This window comes from Schistocerca piceifrons, chromosome 3 (assembly GCF_021461385.2).
Source record: "Schistocerca piceifrons isolate TAMUIC-IGC-003096 chromosome 3, iqSchPice1.1, whole genome shotgun sequence".
NCBI lineage: Eukaryota > Metazoa > Arthropoda > Insecta > Orthoptera > Acrididae > Schistocerca > Schistocerca piceifrons.
In genome coordinates, this window is record NC_060140.1 from 465,526,925 (window position 1) to 465,547,924 (window position 21,000).

Sequence of the window (21,000 nt, forward strand, 5' to 3'; positions counted from 1 at the left end):
CATTCAATATCTGCTTTCAGTATGTCTGCCTGACCATGACGTAATCTAACAGGAATCTCTTATCTCGCCGTCTTAGCCAAGTATACCTCTTCCTCTTGTGAGTCTCGAACAGAGTATTTGCCATCACCAGCTGAAATTTCAAAATGATGGAACAGCCATCATTTGTCCTTTCTTTTCAGGTTTTATTGAAGCAAATCTGGATTTCAGCTAGCAACTATCCATTATCACTGCAGTGTTTCAAAGTTTTATTACATGCCCTAGTACTCTACCTTTATCATACAGTAGTTTTGAATGAACAGGGTATTGACGTACTGGGGCACGTACCAAAACTGTGAAATACTGCACTGATAATGGCTAATTACCATCCGATATCTAGATTTTCTTTAATAAAGCCTGATAGGAATGGATGACTTATTGCTATTCTCGGTCGTTGAGTGCATTCCAGATTCCTAATGGAAGGTAATGTGATGTAGCTGAAATTTGTTCCAGAACTCATTTAGTCCTCTTTCACTCACACTGCCAAACCCATATTCTCCAGTAACCCTTTCTTCCACTCCTTCTTCTTCTACAACCACATTCCTCCATATCTATTAGATGTACTTCTCCCATTATGCAGTGTATTATCCGTTCAAAATTCTCAAATACTTCCTCTATCTCTTCATCTTCTGCTTGGGATGTAGGCATATATACCTGATCAATCGTTGTCGGTGTTGGTTTGGTGCCGATTCTGTTGAGAACAACATTATCACTGAACTGTTCAAAAAAATTGCTCTGAGCACTATGGGACTTAACATCTGTGGTCATCAGTCCCCTAGGACGTAGAACTACTTAAACCTAACTAAGGACATCACAAACATCCATGCCCGAGGCAGGATTCGAACCTGCGACCGTAGCACACTGAATATTCACAGTCACGCACTCCCTGCCCTAGCTTCCAATACATAAGGAATCCTTGTCTCTGGGTCATGTATCTAATTCGCCTCTCTTCGACGGTCTTTGTCTGGGTGACGTCGGAGGTACGCCGGTGGCGCCATCGGTGGGGACAAAAAACGCGGAGCAGGAAGGTTTTGGACAGTGAGTGTGTGGTTTGCGAAGCAAGTTGGCCTGGGGCACAAGAAGTACACGAGAGTACGAATCGGCTGCTGGAAAGGCACCGAGACTGTTTTTGATTGTTAGTTACCGCCTACTCTGCGAAGCGTTTTCCGGGAGTGGACATGACATTTTGGAAAACACTCCAGCGACTTGGTGGTTATTTGGCCAGTTCGACGCTAGTAAAGGCGGTCCCGTCTCTTGCAGGCTTAAGGAGTGGAAGAACGGCGGCCATCCTATCCAAGTTACTTAACTTCATTATATGTCCTTACCACTCGCTCTTCCTCTGCCCCAGCCCCCCACCCACTGGTGAGGTCTATGCAACCAACACTTACAATTAATAGCACCTGTTTAAAAATCATTTACTTAAAATCCGATGAGTGAATTTTTGGTTAAATGTAGCTACTTTTTCCGTGACTGTTAATTATTTATATAATTCTGTACTTTGTGTGTCTAACTAGCCAGGGTAGCCGAGAGCGCTAATGCGCTGCTTCCTGGACTCGGACAGGCGCGCCGGTCCCAGATCGAATCTGCGCGGCGGATTACCGACGAGGACCGGAACGCCACCTGCCCTGGATGTGGTTTTAATCCGTTTTCCACATCCTGCTAAATGAATACCGGGCTGGTCCCCACGTTCCGCCTCAGTTACACGACTTGCAGCCATTTGAAAACTTTCACACGATTACATGGATTATACTAGACGCAGAGAGCTGGGGTATACTAATTCCGTCCCGTGGGGTTCGGGGTGGCGGCAGGAAGGGCATCTGACCACCCTCTGCAACTAACACTGCCAAATCAATAGTAACACAGCCGACTCCGCGAGAAAGAAAGAAATTTTGTGTGCGTTCTGAAAGAAATTGGATTCACTATCAATGACAGCTATGTCATTTGCTTAAAAGCTGATCAGCAATTTTGGCTAAATTATCTGCTTATTTGAGACTAATGACTGTATTTAAAATTCTGTATTTTACTGTCTACTGAATGACAGTAGGTCCGTAACTAGTAGAACCCGTTTAGAGGTCATCGCGAATGATCTAACACTGTCCTTCCTTACAATCGTCGTACGAACGTCGACATGGCAGATATTGAAGTAACGGGTCGCGGAATTGAAAAGCAGGTACAATTACTTAGTAATTGAAAGGTGACGGGACCAGATTAGATACCTATAAGATTCTATAGAGATTATGTGAAAGAACTTGCTCCCCGTCTAGCAGTAATTTATCTTAGATAGCCTGAGCAAAGAAAGATACCTAACGACTGGGAAAAAGCGCAGGTCATTGCCGTTTCTAAGAAAGGCCGTAAGACATAGCTACACAATTATAGACCTATATGGTTGACGTCAAGCTTTTGTAGAATTATGGAACAGCTTTTATGCTAAATTATTATGACGTTCTTAGAAAACGAACATCTCCTCTATAAAAATCAACATGGATTCCGCAAACAGAGATCCTGCGAAACTCAGCTCTCTCTGTTCTTCCATAAGATCCTCAGCGCAGTGGACAACGGCGGTCAGGTTGATGCTGTGTTCCCTGATTTCAGTTAGGCTTTTGACACAGCCCGACATTGCCGTTTAATGCAAAGAAATACGAGCTTACGGAGTGTCGGAGCCAACTTGCAATTGAATTCAAGACTGTCTTACAGATAAAACTATTACGTCGCTCTTAACGGAATAAAATCGACAGAGGTAAAGGTAATATCCAGAGTACCATAAGGAAGTGTGATAGGACCGTTTCTGTTTACAATATACAGGGTGGTCATTTGATAATGACCGGGCCAAATATTCCACGAAATAACCATCAAACGAAAAAACTACAAAGAAAGAAACTTGTCTAGCTTCAAGGGGGAAAGCAGATGGCGCTATGGTTGGCCCGCTAGATGGGGCTGCCATAGGTCAAACGGATATCAACCGCGTTTATTTAAATAGGAACCTCCATTTTTTATTACATATTCGTGTAGTACGTAAACAAATATGAATGTTTTAGTTGGACCACTTTTTTCGCTTTGTGATAGATGGCGCTGTAATAGTCTCAAACGTATAAGTACGTGGTATCACGTAACATTCCGCCAGTACGGACGGTATTTGCTTCGTGATACATTACCTGTGTTAAAATGGGCTGTTTACCAATTGCGGAAAAGGACGGTATCGTGTTGATGTATAGCTACCGTGATCAAAATGCCCAACGGGCGTGTGCTATGTATGCTGCTCCGTATCCTGGGCCAAGTGTCCGGACCGTTCGCCAGATAGTTACGTTATTTAAGGACACAGAAAGAGTTTAGCCACATGTGAAACGTCAATCACGACTTGCAACAAATAATGATGCCCTAGTAGGTGTTTTAGCTGCTTTCGCGGCTATTCCGGACATCAGTAGCAGACAAATTGCGCGAGAATCGGGAATCTCAAAAACGTCGGTGTTGAGTATGCTACATCAACATCGATTGCACCCGTACCGTATTTCTATGCACCAGGAATCGCATAGCGATGACTCTGAACGTCGTGTACAGTTCTGCCACTGGGCACAAGAGAAATTAGCGTGACGATAACAGATTTTTTGCAGGCATTCTAATTAGCGACCAAGCGTCATTCACCAACAGCGGTAACGTAAACTGGCATAATATGCACTATTGGGCAACGGAAAATCCACGATGGCTGCGACAAGTGGAACATCAGCGACCATGGCGGATTAATGTATGGTGCGGCATTATGGGAGGAAGGGTAATAGGTTTCCATTTTATCGATGGCAATCTAAATGGTGCAATGTATGCTGATTTCCTACGTAATGCTCTACTGGTGTTACAACAAGATGTTTCACTGCATGACAGAATGGCGATGTCCTTCCAACATGATGGATTGTCGGCACATAGCGGTTCAAGCGGTGTTGAATAGCATATTTCATGACAGGGGGTTGGTCGTCGAAGCTCCGGATTTCTTTCTGTGGGGAAGGTTGAAAGATATTTGCCATCGTGATCCACCTACAACGCCTGACAACATTCGTCAGCGCATTGTCAATGCATGTACGAACATTAGGGACGGCGAATTACTCGCTGTTGATAGGAATGTCATTACACGTACTGCCAAACGCATTGAGGTTGACGGACATCATTTTGAGCATTTATAGCATTAATGTGGTATTTACAGGTAATCACGCTGTAACAGCATGCGTTCTCAGAAATGATAAGTTCACGAAGGTACTTGTATAACATTAGAACAACCGAAATAAAATGTTAAAAAGTACCTACGTGCTGTATTTTAATTAAAAAAACCCACCTGCTATCAACTGTTCGTCTAAAATTGTGTGCCATATGTTGTTGTTGTTGTGGTCTTCAGTCCTGAGACTGGTTTGATGCAGCTCTCCATGCTACTCTATCCTGTGCAAGCTTCTTCATTTCCCAGTACCTACTGCAACCTACATCCTTCTGAATCTGCTTAGTGTATTCATCTCTTGGTCTCCCTCTACGATTTTTACCCTCCACGCTGCCCTCCAATACTAAATTGGCGATCCCTTGATGCCTCAGAACATGTCCTACCAACCGATCCCTTCTTCTGGTCAAGTTGTGCCACAAACGTCTCTTCTCCCCAATCCTATTCAATACTTCCTCATTAGTTATGTGATCTACCCATCTAATCTTCAGCATTCTTCTGCAGCACCACAATTCGAAAGCTTCTATTCGCTTCTTGTCCAAACTATTTATCGTCCATGTTTCACTTCCATATATGGCTACACTCCATACAAATACTTTCAGAAACGACTTCCTGGCACTTAAATCTATACTCGATGTTAAGAAATTTCTCTTCTTCAGAAACGCTTTCCTTGCCATTGCCAGTCTAAATTTTTTATCCTCTCTACTTCGACCATCATCAGTTATTTTGCTCCCCAAATAGCAAAACGCCTTTACTACTTTAAGTGTCTCATTTCCTAATCTAATTCCCTCAGCATCACCCGACTTAATTCGACTACATTCCATTACCCTCGTTTTGCTTTTGTTGATGTTCATCTTATATCCTCCTTTCAAGACATTGTCCATTCCGTTCAATTGCTCTTCCAAGTGCTTTGCTGTCTCTGACAGAATTAGCGAACCTCAAAGTTTTTATTTCTTCTCCATGGATTTTAATACCTACTCCGAATTTTTCTTTTGTTTCCTTTACTGCTTGCTCAATATACAGATTGAATAACATCGGGGAGAGGCTACAATTCTGTCATACTCCCTTCCCAACCATTGCTTCCCTTTTTTTGTCCCTCGACTCTTATAACTGCCATCTGGTTTCTGTACAAATTGTAAATAGCCTTTCGCTCCCTGTATTTTACCCCTGCCACCTTTAGAATTTGAAATAGAGTATTCCAGTCAACATTGTCAAAAGCTTTCTCTAAGTGTACAAATGCTAGAAACGTAGGTTTGCCTGTGCTAATTCTTTCTTCTAAGATAAGTCGTAAGGTCAGTATTGCCTCACGTGTTCCAGTGTTTCTACGGAATCCAAACTGATTTTCCCCGAGGTCGGCTTCTACTAGTTTTTCCATTCGTCTGTAAAGAATTCGTGTTAGTATTTTGGAGCTGTGACTTATTAAACTGATTGTTCGGTAATTTTCACACCTGTCAACACCTGCTTTCTTTGGGATTGGAATAATTGTATTCTTCTCGAAGTCTGAGGGTATTTCGCCGTTTCATACATCTTGCTCACCAGATGGTAGAGTTTTGACAGGACTGGCTCTCCCAACGCCGTCAGTAGTTCCAATGGAATGTTGTCTACTCCGGTGGCCTTGTTCCGACTCAGGTCTTTCAGTGCACTGTCAAACTCTTCACGCAGTATCATACCTCCCATTTCATCTTCATCTACATCCTCTCCCATTTCCATAATATTGTCCTCAAGTACATTACCCTCGTATAGACAGTCTATATACTCCTTCCAACTTTCTGCTTTCCCTTCTTTGCTTAGAACTGGGTTTCCATCTGAGCTCTTGATGTTCATACAAGTGGTTCTCTTTTCTCCAAAGGTCTCTTTAATTTTCCTGTAGGCAGTGTCTATCTTACCCCTAGTGAGATAAGCCTCTACATCCTTACATTTGTCATCTAGCCATCCCTGCTTAGCCATTTTGCACTTCCTATGTTTGTGACTATTACAGTGCCATCCATCACAAAGTGACAAAAATGCTCTAGCTAAGACATTCACATTTCCTTACGTACTACACGAATATGTAATAAAAAAATGGGGATCGCTATTTAAAAAAAACGCAGTTGATATCCATTTGACCTATGGCAGCGCCATCTAGCGGGCCAGCCATAGCGCCATCTGGTTTCCCCTTTCAAGCCAGACAAGTTTCGTTCTTTGTAGTTTTTCCGTTTGACGCTTATTTCGTGAGATATTTGGCCCAATCACGATCAATGGACCAACCTGTATACATAAATGATATAGTAGAAAGCGTCGGATGTTCTTTAAGCCTATTCGCAGATGATGCAGTGGTCTGGAGAAAAGTAGCAACACCAGACGATAGTAAGAATTTGCAGAACGAGCCGCAGAAGACTGATGAATGGTGCAGGCTCTGACAGCTGACCCTCGACGTAAATAAATGCAACTTACTACGCATACATAGGAAAAGAAATCCACAACTGTACAGCTATTGATGACAAACAGCTGGAGAAAACGTCTGCCGTAAAATATCTAGGCGTAACTATCCACAGTGACCTTAAGTGGAATGATCACATACAACAGATAGTGGGAAAAGCAGACAGCAGACTCAGATTCATCGGAACAATCTTAAGTAAATGTTACTCTTTCACAAAGGAAGTGGCTTACAAGGCGCTTGTTAATCCGATTCTTGTGTATTTTTTATCTATCTGGGATCCCTATCGGGTGGGACTGATATAGGAGATAGAGAAGATCCAATGAAGAGCGGCGCACTTCGTCACAGGATCGTTAGCTGGCGAGAGAGCTTTACGAAGATGCTAAACAAACTCCACTGGCAGACGTTAGAAGATAGGCGTTGTGCATCATGGAGAGATTTAATACCGAAATTTTGGAACAGCGCTTTTCAGGATGAGTCGGACCACATACTTCCCCCCAAATACATCTTGCGTATTGACCAAGAGGAGACAATTCGAGAACTCAGAGCCAGTAGAGAGGCTTACCGACAATCATTCTTCCCACGCACTAGTCGCGAGCGGAACAGGGTTGGAGTGTTCAGATACTTGTACCGAAAGTACCCTCCTCCACACACCATTAGGTGGATTGTGGAGTGTGGTGTAGATGTAGATGTAGATGTCATTTTCTTAACATCTGAACGGGGAATTTTGGTTAACTGTAGGTAACTATTCAGTAACTGTAAACTGTTTTTGAAATTTTGTATCTTTGCTGTCTAGTGAGTGACAATGGGTTCATAATTAATGACAGCTGTTAGAGGCTCATTTATTTAAAAGAAATTACTCAGTGAATTTTCCAAATTGTAGATAATTGTTTTTAAAATTCTATATTCTTGGCGTATAGTTAACGGCTGGTAGCTGGTAATTAGTGGCAGCTAAACAAAGTCATTTTTCTAAAATCTGCTCAGTCACTTTTACTGTTGATCGTTTTTAAAACTCGTTTGAATTTAATAAAGGCAGGTTATGTATTAAAGATGGTGAACGCTGAAGCAGTTATGTGGAGATTCCACTCCTTGTATTTGGGTGACCCGGTCCGAAATCCTCCCACCCAAATTACTAGTTGTCCAGTTATATCATATTCTACTGCTGGTGATATTGCCCTGTTCTCGTCTGATTAGAAATCCATGTACGAATATTTTCCATTTCATTTCACTGAGCCCCACTATGTCCAGATTAAGTCTAATCATTTCTCTTCTTAGACTCTGTAGCTTGCCTGCCACGTTCAGACTTCTGACGTTCCGCGCCTCGAGTCATATAACGTTATTATTTCGATGGTTATTCAAATTTTTCTTTTGGTCACCTCTCCCTTGGCAGTTCCCTCCAGAAGATCCGAATGCAGAACTAGTCCGAAATCTTTATCAATGGAGAGAGCATCATGATACTTTTACAGTTACAGTCAACATGTCCTGTGGATACATACTGCGTGTCGTTATGGAGTGGTTTCCATTGCCTTCTGTTTTGTCACGCAGTACTGATCACTGCTAATTCTTCCGCCTTTTAGCGGCAGTTTCCCATTCCAAGGTCAAGAAAGTTCCCTGAATCTCTGCCGTCTCCTCCGCAGTAAGGTTCACGTAGTCCACAGTTGTCACGGTGCCTTCAATTACTACCACAGCTCCCGTTTCCAATGCAATCGCAATGTGATGATACCGCTGGGTCGACATAGGAACACGTAGGGGTCGTCAGCTGTGGAGCTACATGTTCAACAAGATGCGCTGAACGGTGCCTTCCGAAACAATTGTACCTGCATCAACAATGTACTCTGCTGTCAAATACGCAACTGACCGCTCCTGTCCTGCTTTACAAAACGGACAAGCCTCCGAACTCTACATTCTCTGACTGGTTCACCTTCCTTCAACCATTTTCCATAGATACTCTGGAACTGCGGCCCAACTTTGCTGTTTCCGAAAAGCTCGTTCCCAGCCCTGCATTATTTTCCCCTTACGTCACTCGATTTCTCTCGTGTTACGATACCACCGACAAAGCGAAGTCGAGTGACGTAATCGACTTTGACAAGTGGAAATTTATTGAACGGTGACTGGCAACGAGTTTTTCGCGAACGACCACGTGTCGGCTGTTCGTGTGCCATGGTCAAGAGTATCTACTGAAGAAGGTTGAAAGACAGCTGCAACTGGTTCGTTGTTGCGCAGGTGAAAACCTTACAGCGGGTTGCTTAGTAGCCACCCTGATCGTTGCACATGCTTGCAGCGCTGTTTCCGCGCTGGAGGCGTATGGCATTTGATCGAAGGCACGCTGCTCTCTGGCCTACCGTCGGGGTTGGGGTTGGCATGCTGCGACAGTATATATATATATATATATATATATATATATATATATATATATATATATATATATTTGTTCATTTATCGGTAATGTTAGGATGCCGCTGGATATATAAAAACTAAAGTAGAAACAAATATGAGACCGACTGAGAAAATACTTTTGGATATACCAAAAATAGAAATAAACTAAAATGCCCCCGATTAATAGTTCTCAAAATGGAGAAACAAGAAATAAATGTTAGAAGCGCTGACTGAATTTTGATTCCATTTACAACATTTTGCTTACAAAATTTCACACTTTGTCATGTTAATGGGTGTATTGTATTACACTCATTATTATGTTTTAATTTAGGCTGTCATAAGTAAAGTTGAACATAGTTTGTTTTAAAGCTAATTCTTTTGTTCGTTGGATAAAATGTAACCCGGGGCCACAACAACGCAATGAATATGAGAAAACGCTCTAGTTGGCCTTTAAGCCCGCTATTAACAGCCTTGAACTGTACGCAGTCGATCCTCAATTTGTAACGCAATTTTGCAACCATGCTAAATCGACTGTGGAATTCGTAAATCTATAATTGCGTGTTGCACTGTGTTTCAGAAGCCCAGTCCCTCAAAAGGACGTATTCTTCGACATTGGAATATCACACTTTTTCAGCACAGAAAAATGTCGTTTTTTCAGTTCGACAGCAGTCTTTACGTCCACAGACAATCTACCTTATATCATTGCCATTTTCTTCAAAATCTACAAATATTACGCTCTCTCGGAAATCAATGTCACCTCAAAAAACTGAGACAGGCCCTCCTTTTATCACAGTTAATGTGTAAACTATAACGGACGAGAAAAAAGTTCCCATTTGAGGGCGATGCTTCGGCCTAGCGGGACTTCGATGCGCGTGTAAGACTGCCGATAGATAGGCAAGGGATTTGTGGGACAGCCGTGTCTCTCCGAAGTGCATGCAGTAAATGCGAAAATGGCAACTATGACGACCTTATTACCAAATGCATCCAAAAAGGGCCAACGTGGTGTTATTCTTTTCTAGGCTGCCAAAGGACAAACCCCAGTATACATCCATCGGAGAGTTAAGAATATGTTTGGGACAGCATGGTCTGTCGAACAACACCGCTGTGAAATGGTGCGCCAAAGGGTGGATCTCGTTTCATGATAACGCATGTCGACATATCGCATATGTCGTAACGCAGAACTCAAGTGGAAGACACTGGAGAACCCGCGATTATCACGCGTTCGTGATAAAAAAAATTGCCTTAAAACAAGGTGGTTTCGCCTCACTCTTATGCCAATTCTGTACTGAACGACCTTTGAGCAGAAACTTTTTCATCGCTTCTTACACAGTCGTGATTAATGTGTGCAGTATAACGACAAAGTATCCAGGTAAAAACTGGAAGTCTTTTGTCCAGAAGTAACAATGCGGCCACGGTTATGCTGTTCTAGGAATAAGCGCTGGTATCTGCACGCCAGTCTGTAAGGGAGATCATTAACTGCAACTTTATAAGGTCTGCACGAGGAAGCTACATCTGACCGAGTGTGCTCTCTATTTCGTCGATGTTTTGTAAACGTTTGCGTTTACGTTTACTGAAAGGCATTGCAAAAACCACAGGCGCCTCGAGGAAACGACATAGTTACCCCTTTATAGCCTGACAGCCAAACAATCCCAACTCATTTGGTGAGTGCCAAAGGAACATCACTTCCCCTTGCGGTGGCTGGGCATGTTATACGTAGGTTGGAACTTAAATAGTGGCAACACTGGTGTGGAGACACTATGCAATGGAATCTACTATTGTCGCTGATAGCACACGTTGTTGACATACCTACCTTACCTCCGAGCCAATGGACTCGCCCGTCCCGCGTCACCGGCCTCCGCACGATCGAGGGAAACACAGTCACTTGTGAGCGACCGTTTAACGTAACGGTGTCACTATGTTTTCGAAACATGAACAACGGAGTTCGATCAAGATTGAACGTGGCAGAGGTCGTACAGCACGACAGAGTCATCAAGTTCTTCAAGAAGCGTGTGGGAATCGGCATTACCTTACAGAACAGTGGCACGTCGGGTAAAAGCCTTCAACGAAGGTCGGCAAACTATGGCAGACATGCATCGGGAAGTTCGTCCAAGTGTCTCTGCAGAAGACGTGCTTGCTGTTGCCGCGTTAGTGAACAGTGATCGACGCCCTATGATTCGTGAGCTCGTCCACGAAACCAGGTTAGAGCATACGACTGTGCTTCCCGTCCTGAAGGAACGCCTGAGCATGCTAAAATCTACATCGCGATGGGTTCCGCAGGACTTGACGGAAATACAGAAATGGGTGCGTACGACGCTGCTCAGGCGCACTTTGAGTGCTATGAGCGCGAACGAGTGGCTTTCTTACTCGCAACGTAACACTGGATGAGACATGGGCCACATCGTACCAGCCAAAACTGGAACGCCAGTCCAACGAATAGCGTCATTATGGGTCGCCGCGAAATTCGAAAGTGCGTCAGAGCCCCAGTATGGTGAAAGTTATGGTGATTCTTGTGTACGACTGTGATGGTGTTATCCTAACGCATCGCATTACGTTCCTCCACAGCAGACCGTCAGTACACAGTATTATTGTTCGTTTTTGGAGCATCACCTGCAACCAGCTTTGCGAATGAAGCGGTGACACTTTCTGCGCAACCCACCCATCATTTTGCACGACAATGCACGGGTGCATACAGCGCAAGCTGTGGCTGCTCTGTTCGGTCGATGGGAGTGGGAAGTACTGTATCATCCACCATACTCCCCGAATTAAGTCCTTGTGACTTTGATTTGAGTCCGAAGATGAAGGAACTACTTCGTGGCATTCGCTTCGGAGCTGTTCCAGAGATTCGACAGGCAGTAGAGCGCTCCATTCGCACCATCAACAGAACAGGCTCTGCTAACGGTATACTACACCTTCCACATCGCTGGTAGCGGGTTCTACACAACACTGGTGACTGAAGGACAGTAACAGGTGCAGCAAGGAATAATACGATTAATAAAAGTACCTTCTTTCCTCACAAAAGGATCTATCCGGCAACTTGGAAGTCTACAGCTTATGGAGTGGTCAATCAGATTGACCATATTTTAGCGATTGCATGCCACTCCACTTCACTTACGGAAGTACGGAGCTGAAGAGGACCAAACTGTAATTCAGACCACTTTGTGATAAAATCAGTCTTGCGAGAGAAACTGTCACTTAACAAATGGCAACAGAATGGGAATGACGATGAAATGGAATACAGACAAACTGAACATCCCTGATGAAGTAAACAAATACGAAGTACCTCTAAGCAGAAAGTTGAGCAATGAAGAGACCGCAGTAGGAGTAGATGAAAGATGGAACAGGATTGAAAAAGCCGTTAAGGATGCTGCAGACGAAATCATAGGCATAAGAAGGAATAGAAGAACCCAGGAATGGTTTGATGAAGATTGCAGGTCAGCAATAGAGGAAAAGAACAGGGCAAGAACAAAAGTGCTACAGAGAGAAACCAGAAATAATGTGGAACAATATAGAGAATTAAGGGGAAGAGCTAACAGTCTGTACAAGGGAAAGAAAAGAGAGTGGAATAAGAAGAAATGTCAAGAACTAGAAGAATTAAAGGAACAGAGTGAAATAAGAAAGTTCTGTCATGCCACAGGCAAAATGAAGAATAGATTCCAACCAAAAACAATGGCCTGTTCCAGTGAAGATAGCAAAATGATAAGGGAGGAAGAACAGATAGTGGGAAGATGGGCAGAGTATTTCAAAGATACACTAAGCAACAGCCTATAAGATGAAGAGACAGCCGCACAGTAGGAAAGAGTGGAGCTGGAAGTAGACAATGAAACCAATGCGGCAAGAAAGCCAACACTACAAGAGGTCTTCCAGACTGTGCACAAGTTGTAAAACAATCGAGCCCCTGGGGGAGACAGCATCATTGTTGAATTAATAAAAACTGGTGGTGAGGCTGTAATGAAGAAATTGCACACATTAATATCAGATATACGGGAAACAGAAACTATGGAAGATAATTGGAAAATTGGAATAATAATCCCCATTTATAAGAAAGGGGACAGAACAGCATGTGAAAACTATAGAGGTATAACACTCCTAAGCACAGCTTACAAGATCTTCACATGTATATTAAATGAAAGGATACAGAAGTGTGGCGAAGGAATACTAGGAGAATATCAGTGTGGCTTTCGACCAGACTGAGGAACAACTGATCAAATATTTGTGGTAAGACAAATGATGGAGAAGTTCTATGAATATGATATAGATCTGCATTTCCTATTCATCGACTTCAAACAAGCCTTTGACAGTATAAATCGGCAAGAACTATACAGAGTACTGAAAGAAGTTGGAATATGTGCTAAACTAATAAGACTAATCACAATGACAATGACAGAGACAACAGCAAAAGTAAAGGTCCTTAGCAGAACAAGTGAAAGCTTTGATTTTAATAAAGGTATGAAGCAAGTCATAGTCTCTCCACGGTCCTATTCAATATATCCCTGTATAGTGTAGTAAATAAAATCAACAAAAGAGGCAGCATGTTTATGAAAACTAGCCAGATATGTGCATATGCTGATGAGATTGCTATGGTAGGAAGAAATATCAATACACTCCTAGAAACATACTGGGCAATGGAAACAGAAACCTTAGAAATTGGCCTCATAGTAAATGAAAATAAAACAAAATGTATGGTAGTGTCACAATCTGTGGCCCCTAAAAACCTAAACATCAATGGGAAATGCTTCAAAGGAGTGTCCTCTTTTAACTACATGGGTGCCCTAATAACAAATGATAACAGTATTGGAAAGGTTATAACGGAAAGAATACAAGCAGGAAACAGAGCTTACTTTGCCAATATGCAACTTTTCAAAAATAGCCTCGTCACAAGAAAAACTAAACTGCTAATATATAATTCCCTAGTCCACCCAGTTATCACATACGGGTCAGAGGTATGGATGTTGACAGAATACGATAAAAATGCACTAAGAACCACTGAGCGGAAAATACTACGCAAAATCTACGGGCCAATAAGGGAGGAAGGAGGCTGGAGAATACGCTACAAGACCGAATTACAAGAGTCAATACAAGGCAAGGACATAGCGAAATTTGTGAAACCACAGCGAATACGATGGCTAGGACACTTGGAGAGAATGGCAGAGGATAGAATTCCAAAGAAAATGGTGAAAGGTGCGATCCATTCAGTTAGGCGGAAAGGGAGACCTAGAAGAAGATGGATCGACGAGGTAATAATGGCTATCACCTGTATGGGAGTCCGGGGGTGGAAAAGAGCAGCAAATAATCGAGAAGTGTGGAGGAAGATCGTTGAAGAAGCCAAGGCTCACCAAGGGCTGTAGCGCTACTGAAGAAGAAGAAAAAGAAGATGCTGTTTCATACTCTGCCGCCTTATTAGCTGCTTAAACGACTCACGTGCGTACCGTCTGAAGTTGCAGCCTCCACGACATCGTACAACGCAGCTGCTCGTCAACTTCAGTTGTTAATGCGGATGTACCGAGTTATTGTGACGAGCCAGCTTACATGGTAGTTAGATATAAAAGGAGGGGAGAGGGGGGCAATTTCACATCTGTCGCCTTCTGTCGGAAAAAGGAACAACGGATCTCGCGCTGCGCACCTGAGAATCCCGACCAAAAGAGGAGGACCGTACACTCAGCGTATTCGTTGTCGTTGGCCATCTTGGCCGTTGCGCTCGTAGTCCCCATTGCTGTTTTCCCAATGTTCTGTGACAGATGGTAACTTCGACTGTCACAGCGACGTGAAGTAAGCCGTCACAATGTCAGAGTATCTCGTCTCGAAACCGTTAACAGGTATTACACTTGGAGACAAATGCCAAAAATTCCGCGAAAGCTTATTTACGTCGTTTTTTGAATCAGTGTTACATCAAGAATGCTTCAGCCTCTACGTCTCGATTCATTCCACTAGGGGACGTGTACATTGTATTACAGTCACTGTCCATACAGAAAAAGTCCCGTATAAAAATGTACGTTGTAAGATCTTTCACAATGAGTCAGAAGGTTTCGTGTATGGTACTCAGCGGCAAGTGAAATCTGGAAATCACTATTGAGCTAAATTTTTGTAGAATGCAGATCTCTGCTCGTTCCTTATAACAAGGTTGTCGTTCACATAGATGACATGCGTTTTGACGTTTTGATGCACGATTCATACTAAAAGAAGAACATCGTTTTATTTGTAGCTAGTCAACATGCGAACTAGCGATCCCAATAAGAGGGTGCATTACGCGGCCTGACGTATCTTGTAACTTACAGAGAGATTGAAGGGCAGCAGCCTTATTTATGTTCGCTCGGATTTGAGTTTAATCTTACTCGAATCAGCTAACATTTGATAGCGAGCGGGCTGGACCTCTTCCGCCATAAATGCACCAACAGCACTGTCGTTTCCTACTGTGTAACCGTTTCCGTTGCGAGAGTAGAAATTTTTTCCGTATACGGAAACAACGTTTATTTCAAGAAAAATCATCTCTCTGCCCCTATTTAAAACTAAGAACCCGTTTTTGAAACTTATACCACACATAAATTTCAGAATTTTTGCTTGATGTTGTAGAAGATGGAACTCAAATTTCATGCCAGTAACCAGTGAATCATTGACACAGAAGAGAAAAGGCACCGTTTCCCCATGCTTTTATATGGCAAATAAGATGCGATAAGTATTTTCGGAAAAAATCATTACCCAGCGATATAGTTTCGTGAACAACGGAAAACAGTATTACAAAATATTGAGTAGTTTCTGAGACTGAAACCATTTCCCGGACTGAATAATGCTCCCTGTTTAAAAAATACACTAAAGAGCCAAAGAAACTGGTACAGCTGACTAATATCATGTAGGGCTCCCAGGATCACGTAGAAGTGCCGCAACACGACGTTGACATGGGCTCGAATAATGTCTGGAGTGGTTTTGGAGGGGACTAACACCATGAATCTCGCAGGGCTGCCCACAAATCCGTAAGAGTACGAGAGGTGGACATCTCATCTGAACAACACGTAGCAAGACATCCCTGATATGCTCAATACTTTTCATGTCTCGGGCGTTTCGTGGCCAGCGGAAGTGTTTAAACTCTGAAGAGTGTTCTTAGAACCACCGTGTAGCAATTCTGGACGTTCGAGGTGTCGCATTGTCCTGCTTGAATTGATCAAGTCCGTCGGAATTCGCAATGGACATGAATGGATGCAGGTAATCAGACAGGATACTTACGTACGTGTCAGATATCACAGTCGAATCTAGACGTACCAGAGGTCCCACATCACTCCAACTGCACACGCCCCACACCATTACAGACGCTCCACCAGCTTGAACAGTCCCTTGTTGACATGTAGGGTCCATGGATTTATGAGTTTGTCTCCATACACGTACACGTCCATCCGCTGGATACAATGTAAAATGAGACTCGTCCGACCAGGCAACATGTTTCCAGTCATTGACAGTCCAATGTCGGTGTTGACAGGCCCAGGCGAGGCGTATATCTTTGTGTTGTGCTGTCATCAAGGGTACACGAGTGGGCCTTCGGCTCCGAAAGTCCGTTCCGATGACGTGTCGTTGAATGTTACGTACGCTGACACTTCTTGATGGCCCAGCATTGAAATCTGCAGCAATTTGCGGAAGGGTTGCACTTCTGCACGTTGAACGATTCTCTTCAGTCGTCTTTGGTGCCGTTCTTGCGGGATCTCTTTCCGGCCGTAGCGATGTCGGAGATTTGAGGTTTTACCGGATTCCTGAAATTCATGGTACACTAGTGAAATGGTCGTACTGGAAAATCCCCACTTCATCGCTAACTCGCAGATGCTGTACCTCACCGCTTTTGCGCCGATTGTAACACCACGTTCAAATCCAGTTAAATCTTCATAACCTGCCACCGTAGCAGCAGTAACCGATCTAACATCTGCGCCAGACACGTATTCTACGTGTTTACGTATCTCTGTATTTGAATACCCGTGCCAATATCAGTTTCTTTGGCGCTTCAGTGTATTTACATACAGTGGTTGGACGAAAAGATGGTAACGCTACAAGACACGCATCCTTTAACAAACGAGTATAAGGTGAGTCAAATTAAAACAAGACAGATAGAAAAAAGAAGTAAACTCTTTATTATTTTAAAACTAATAGTCGTAATTGTTAATAAGTTTCTCCCACTGGGAGACAAGACAGTCAATTCATTCATGGAAGTATGCTTGCGGAACCATTACCGACCCAGGCGTGCACCTTTTAGTCCGAAGTTTACTCTCAAACAATATTTCGTGTTCAGAGAACTTTTCATTCTATTCGGTACATCTTGTAATTGCTTCTCTCTTTCACAAAGGGTAGCAATGTCATCAGAGAATCTTATCGTTCATTCTCTTTGCTGCTGAACTTTAATTAAATTCTTGAACCCATATTTTATTTCCGTCATTGTATATTCGATGTACAGATTGAACAGCAAGGGACAAAAAACCGCATCCCTGTCTTACATCCTTCATAGTCCGAGCCCTTCGTTCTTGGTCATCGATTATTATTGTCCCTTCACAATTCCTATACATATTTAAAGGACTATATATGAGCCACTTCATAATCTTTCACTAAAACTGAACTTCATTCTCCAAGTTTTTCGATGTATTTAGTAAACCATGCTGGGAGAAAGAGTTAGCAGCTGAGTATGTTCATATCAGCCACAATTTGATATATTTTCTGAAACTTTGTGTGTTTAAACAATGACTGTTTTACATCTGCTTTACAAAAGTATGAATATACACTCCTGGAAATGGAAAAAAGAACACATTGACACCGGTGCGTCAGACCCACCATACTTGTTCCGGACACTGCGAGAGGACTGTAGAAGTAATGATCACACGCACGGCACAGCGGACACACCAGGAACCGCGGTGTTGGCCGTCGAATGGCGCTAGCTGCGCAGCATTTGTGCACCGCCGCCGTCAGTGTCAGCCAGTTTGCCGTGGCATACGGAGCTCCATCGCAGTCTTTAACACTGGTAGCATGCCGCGACAGCGTGGACGTGAACCGTATGTGCAGTTGACGGACTTTGAGCGAGGGCGTATAGTGGGCATGCGGGAGGCCGGGTGGACGTACCGCCGAATTGCTCAACACGTGGGGCGTGAGGTCTCCACAGTACATCGATGTTGTCGCCAGTGGTCGGCGGAAGGTGCACGTGCCCGTCGACCTGGGACCGGACCGCAGCGACGCACGGATGCACGCCAAGACCGTAGGATCCTACGCAGTGCCGTAGGGGACCGCACCGCCACTTCCCAGCAAATTAGGGACGCTGTTGCTCCTGGGGTATCGGCGAGGACCATTCGCAACCGTCTCCATGAAGCTGGGCTACGGTCCCGCACACCGTTAGGCCGTCTTCCGCTCACGCCCCAACATCGTGCAGCCCGCCTCCAGTGGTGTCGCGATAGGCGTGAATGGAGGGACGAATGGAGACGTGTCGTCTTCAGCGATGAGAGTCGCTTCTGCCTTGGTGCCAATGATGGTCGTATGCGTGTTTGGCGCCGTGCAGGTGAGCGCCACAATCAGGACTGCATACGACCGAGGCACACAGGGCTAACACCCGGCATCATGGTGTGGGGAGCGATCTCCTACACTGGCCGTACACTACTGGTGATCGTCGAGGGGACACTGAATAGTGCACGGTACATCCAAACCGTCATCGAACCCATCGTTCTACCATTCCTAGACCGGCAAGGGAACTTGCTGTTCCAACAGGACAATGCACGTCCGCATGTATCCCGTGCCACCCAACGGATCTCCGGATCTGTCCCCCATTGAGCATGTTTGGGACTGGATGAAGCGTCGTCTCACGCGGTCTGCACGTCCAGCACGAACGCTGGTCCAACTGAGGCGCCAGGTGGAAATGGCATGGCAAGCCGTTCCACAGGACTCCATCCAGCATCTCTACGATCGTCTCAATGGGAGAATAGCAGCCTGCATTGCTGCGAAAGGTGGATATACACTGTACTAGTGCCGACATTGTGCATGCTCTGTTGCCTGTGTCTATGTGCCTGTGGTTCTGTCAGTGTGATCATGAGATGTATCTGACCCCAGGAATGTGTCAATAAAGTTTCCCCTTCCTGGGACAATGAATTCACGGTGTTCTTATTTCAATTTCCAGGAGTGTATGTAGATCAGCTATGCATCTGTGTTCATTCTACTTACACCATCCTTGGTTATGATGTCTTAATATTCTGTACCTATGTTTCCTTCTCATTTCTATCTTCTCTGAACGACATAATGAGTGAGTGTGTCCGTGTATCGTGTTTTCATAGTGTTTGGCTGTGGGTGAACTTCCTGTCTGCTACTGTGGCAGTTCAGCCAACTCTTGTATCGCCTTAGACTGAGGTGAAGAATTTGGTTCATTCTGGTTGAAACGCTGTTGTACTTAAGGAGGTAGGGTACGGAAAGGGTTTTATGTGACCACTCCCGCTACCTGTGTGGAGCCCCTTTTTGGTAAGGTGCTCTTCACTGGCTCTTCAATTTCACTCAGAATAGCTATGTCATCGGCGAATGTTATCATTGATATCCTTTCACCTTGAATTTTAATTCCACTCATGAACCTTTGTTTTATTTCCATCATTGTTTCTTCGATGTACAGATTGAATAATAGGGGCGAAAGACTACATCCCTGTCTTACAACCTTTTTAATCCGAACACTTCGTACTGGGTCGTCCACTCTTATTATTCCTTCTTGGCTCTTGTACAAATTATAGTACCGGGTGATCAAAAAGTCAGTATAAATTTTAAAACTGAATAAATCACGGATAATGTAGATAGAGAGGCACAAATTGACACACATGCTTGGAATGACATGGGGTTTTATTACAACAACAACAACAAAAATACAAAAGTTCAAAAAATGTACGACAAATGGCGCTTCATCTGATAAGAATAGCAATAATTAGCATAACAAAGTAAGACAAAGCAAAGATGATGTTCTTTACAGGAAATTCTCAATATGTCCACCATCATTCCTCAAGAATAGCTGTAGTCGAGGAATAACGTTGTGAACAGCACTGTAAAGTAAGTCCGGAGTTATGGTGAGGCATTAGCGTCGGAAGTTGTCTTTCAGCATTCCTAGAGATGTCGGTCGATCACAATACACTTGCGACTTCAGGTAACCCCAAAGCCAATAATCGCACGGACTGAGGTCTGACGATCTGGGAGGCCAAGCATGACGAAAGTGGCTGCTGAGCACACGATCATCACCAAACGACGCGCGCAAGAGAACTTTCACGCGTCTAGCAATATGAGGTGGAGCGCCATCCTGCATAAACATCGTACGTTCCAGCAGGTGTTTATCAGCCAGGCTGGGGATGATGCGATTCTGTAACATATCGGCGTACCCCTCACCCGTCACGGTAGCAGTTTTGGTGTCCAGCGTCATCTGTCGGACATTTTGTGACCTTTTTTTTGTTCTAATAAAACCCCTTGTCATTCCAAGCATGTGTGTCAATTTCTACCTCTTTATCTACATTATACCGTGGTTTTTAACGTTTTAAAATTTATACTGACTTTTTAACCACCCGGTATATTACCCTTCTCTCCCTATAGCTTACCTCTATTTTGTTCAGCCTAGATAAGCTATTAACATATTTCTTTACAGCTTCAGGTCTTACTATTCAGGTTTTGCATGATTTTCAGTCATTCACGTTTACAGTTACTTTGTCGGCCGTGTGGCCGTGTGGTTCTAGGCGCTTCAGTCTGGAACCGCGTGACCGCTACGGTCGCAGGTTCGAATCCTGCCAGAGGCATGGATGTTTCTGATGTCCTTAGGTTAGTTAGGTTTAAGTAGTTCTAAGTTCTAGGGGACTGATGACCACAGATGTTAAGTCCCATAGTGCTCAGGGCCATTTGAACTATTTTTTTATAGTTACTTTGTTAAGCTGAAACTCAGGAATGTGAAAATGGTATGTGAGCTGTGCTTTGTTTAAGCTAGTATTCTAGTTTCTCTGTCTGAATGTACATGTGCTCA